The 4,028-nt window shown below is 46.4% G+C and overlaps 1 long non-coding RNA gene across 2 annotated transcripts; it reads left to right on the top strand.

Annotated features, from left to right (window-relative positions):
* The first annotated feature begins 1,159 nt into the window (after nt 1-1,159).
* Nucleotides 1,160-2,986, top strand: LOC147361372 (uncharacterized). Of its 2 annotated transcripts, none has more exons than XR_015137581.1 (3): nt 1,160-1,332; nt 1,501-1,741; nt 2,653-2,986. It is a non-coding gene; the product is annotated as an uncharacterized LOC147361372 (long non-coding RNA). The 2 variants fall into 2 exon arrangements; XR_015137580.1 differs by having other exon boundaries at nt 1,160-1,377.
* The last annotated feature ends 1,042 nt before the right edge of the window (nt 2,987-4,028 follow it).

Below are 4,028 nucleotides of genomic sequence, written 5' to 3'. Positions count from 1 at the left end.
TGACATCATTTTGTAGCACAAAACTTTTTACTTTAGATGAAGTACCATTTGTTTTTTTTTTTCCTTTTGTTGCTTATGCTTTTGGCTTCAAAAGTTAAACAAATATTACCTAATCTAAGGTCTCAAAATTTACTTCTGCATTTTCTTCTGAGTTTCATAATTTTAGCTCATATAAATGTGTGTAATTTTGAATTAATTTTTATGTGTGCTCTGAGGAAGGGATACAACTTCATTCTTTTGCATGCGTCTTCCTAGTTGAGCCAGCACTTGAACTTTTGCTTTTATTACCTAATAATTTCTGAAATCATTTTTTCATGCAAACAAATTATTTTAAAGAAAACATCATGGCATACTGTGACTGTACAGCAACTATGATTTGCCATGAAAAGAGGGGAACATGTAAATACCAAGAAAACAAAACAATGCTATAAAATGCTAGAGATACAGATGACTGCTGAAGGCTTCCTTTCTTTGTTAAAAAGGGGAAATCTGTGAGTATTCAGTTCAGTTCAGTTCAGCCACTCAGTCGTGTCCAACTCTTTGCGACCTCATGAATCGCAGCATGCCAAGCCTCCCTGTCCATCACCAACTCCCGGAGTTCACTCAGACTCACGTCCATCGAGTCAGTGATGCCATCCAGCCATCTCATCCTCTGTTGTCCCCTTCTCCTCCTGCCCCCAATCCCTCCCAGCATCGGAGTCTTTTCCAATGAGTCCAACTCTTCGCATGAGGTGGCCAAAGTACTGGAGTTTCAGCTTTCGCATGTTCCTTCCAAAGAACACCCAGGGCTGATCTCCTTCAGAATGGACTGGTTGGATCTCCTTGCAGTCCAAGGGACTCTCAAGAGTCTTCTCCAACACCACAGTTCAAAAGCTGTGAGTATTAGGGCATTATTAAGGATATACCAGCACCAAATGGAGATGTTTCAAGTTGGAAGAATAAAAAAGAAACATTTGTCTCACTGAGTGACTTGAGGTGCATTAGGGCCTCCCTGAGAGTATGAATAGATGAACAGGGAATTCTCTAAGCACCTTTTTTAAAAATATAAATTTACTTATTTTAATTGGAGGCTAATTACTTTAAGTGAGGGTTGGCCCTGCAGGGAACACTTCGTATCCCCAGCCTCAAGAGCAACGGAAGAACCTGGGCTGAGGGGCATCCACCACCAGGAGTTTGAGCCCAGGTGCATCACTTACCGCCTGAGTCTGGGCAAGTTAGCCTTGCTGAACCTTGTTTGCTCAGCTGCGGCTAATTTCTTTCTAAAGGGTGGTCTGAGGATTTACTACTGGGTTATGTGGAAGGCAGTCGGACAAAGGGTCAGCATAAAGAAAGGTGAGTGCCCTCTCACCACTTCAAGAAAAACAATCCAGTACCCAGGTAGGGTTTTCCAAAATGTGGGATGCTAGCGCCCTAAGAATCTCCCCGCAGAGGAGCCTGCAGCTCAGTGGCTCCACTGCATGCTGTGGGGCTCTATGGCTTCTATCACTTCTGTTTTGACAGACTGGCCTTGGTGAATTTTCCATTTCTGAAGACACAGCCTCTGACAACCATTCCTAAGGTCCTCTCAAGGCTCGGGGAATTCGATGTCATGACTCTAAGGAGAAAACGGCTAAAAACATGGAGAATCCAAACACACTGCCGAAAGTTCAACCTTCCTAATGGCAGTAGCAGCATCCATGGTCTGTCCCACTCACTTCCTCTTCCCAACCTTCGGTGACGAATCTTAAGAAGCAGAAACAAGGTACCCAGGCTCCCCCTGGGCTGCAGAAAGGAGGGATTGAAAATCCCAGCTGAGAATAATCAGTTTCTGAAAAACCACAGGCTCATTCGTGCCGGGAGGAGTTACTGAGCCCTTCCCCCGGGACTGTGCAGTACCGGGACCGTGGGGTACCGATGTGAGACAGGATACAGGAACCCCTACCTAGGAGCCCTCTGCCCTGATGGGGAGATGAACCACACAGGAGGGGTCCCAAGCTGTGACATCTTAGCTCTGTTCAGGGGAGGATGGAGCCTTGCTGGGGAAAGAGAGAAAAACACATGGTCCAGAAGAGTGGGTGGAGAGGCTGGAGAGCTAAGGTGCACGGTGGGGTCGGAGGCGGCCGTGAGGGAGAAAAGCAGAATGGAAGCCGGATGTTAGAAACCTGGCGATCTTTCTTCAAGGCAGTCAGCTCCTTCCGCCCTGCGTTAGGCCCTGGGTTTCCGGTTCCGGTTAGCATGGGAATCCTGACAGCGGACTTGAGCCTACATGCTCTCCTAGGTGGGGTTGTTCTTTAAGAAAGCTACCTAATGCACAGGTATGGGACTTAGAGAGATGGCACTGGCGAACCTAGATGCGGTGCAGCCGTGGAGACGCAGGCGTGGTGAGCGGGCTCGTGGACACAGTGGGTCAGGAAGAGGATGGGATGAATTGGGACAGTAGCGCTGAAGCATGTGCACTGCCGCGTGCGAAATAGACCGCCAGGGGGAATCTGCCGTGTGACGCGGGGACCTCAGATCGGAACTCTGTGACAGCGTGGGGGGTGGGGGAGGCTCAGGAGGGAGGGACACATGAATGCCTGTGGCTGATTCCTGTCGATGTGTGGCAGAAGCCAACACAATACTGTAAAGCAATTATCCTCCAATTAAAAATAAACTTTTTTTTTTTTTTTAAAGAAAGCTATCGACAGACCACAGAAGCTGTTGGTGGAGGTGCAAGAAGTAGATGAAATGCTCACCAGAGCGATTTAAAACTGGTCAGATAAATGTGGGTCTTGAAAACACTCAGAAGAAACTCCTCCCTGCTGCCCTGTCTGTAGCCTTGCCTAGAAAGTGGACACTGGTAACCATCCCACTGTGCCGTTTACATCCACGAAGTCACCCTTACATGACTGCCTCTGTCAAATACCCTTGGAAGGAGGTGGTCTTTTAAAGTTTAATGTTCTCTCCCCTGTGGTGTATAAGCTTTTTTCTTTTTTAATTACAGTTGATTTACAATGCTGTGTTAGTTTCAGGTATATAGCCAAGTGATTTAGTCATGCGTGCATGCTCAGTTGCTTCAGTCGTGTCCGACTCTTTGTGACTCCACAGACTGTAGCCCCCCAGGCTTCTCTGTCCATGGGGATTCTCCAGGCAAGAATACTGGAGTGGGTTGCCATTCCCTTCTCCAGGAGATCGTCCCGACCCGGGGATCGAACCTGTATCTCCATGTCTCCTACATTGGCAGGAGGGTTCTTTACCAGTAGTGCCACCTGGGAAGCCCATATATATATGTGCATTATATATATGTGTGTGTGTGTATATATAGTAGGGTGTATCTCTTAATTCCAAACTCCTGATTTATCCCTCTGCCCTTTTCCCTTTGATAACCATAAGATTGCTTACTATGTCCATGTGTCTGTTTTGTAAATGAGTTCATTCATATCCCTTGTTTAGATTCCATAAGTAAGTCATATCATATGATACTGGTCTGACCTACTTCACTTAATGGTATGGTGGTTACAAAGGGGAGAAAAGCCAGCACAAAGACGGGAAGGCTAGAATCACACTGTCCCAGCAAGTGGTGGGGGGAGATAGAGGGATAGATGGAATCAGACAGGCGGCCAGTGGGGCCAACCCTGGTGGACATGGACCCCACCTCCCGACCCCTCCTCCACTGATTCCACTCGACTGAACCTGGGCATTTGTTATCCTCTTCTCTCTACTTTTTTGTATATTTGAAAATTTCCATAATAAATCATTTTTAAATTGTCTGATTATCATGGAACCAGATGTACCAAATTGTATTTAAGATGTACTTAAAAGGTATTTGTTGCTCCTAAAGTATCTCAAGTTTAAGTTATTTTGTTCAACTGAAGACCCTGATGGGATGGACACATGAATAGATACATGAATAGACAGCTGGAAGGATGGATGGTCAGATTGCTGCTAAAACAAAGGCTGGTTTTGGGGCCCTGGTCACTCAACTCCAGAGAGCACTTACCTGCCCAGTTCGAAAGTACCAACCCTTGCTGATTCCATCTCTGATTTTCCTTCTAAAGTCAGATCCCCGT

The sequence above is a fragment of the Bos grunniens genome, chromosome 12, assembly GCF_055505025.1.
Source record: "Bos grunniens cultivar Pamir isolate PY7600 chromosome 12, Bosgru_T2T1.0, whole genome shotgun sequence".
In the NCBI taxonomy this organism is placed as follows: domain Eukaryota; kingdom Metazoa; phylum Chordata; class Mammalia; order Artiodactyla; family Bovidae; genus Bos; species Bos grunniens.
This window is presented reverse-complemented; position numbering and strand designations above follow the sequence as displayed.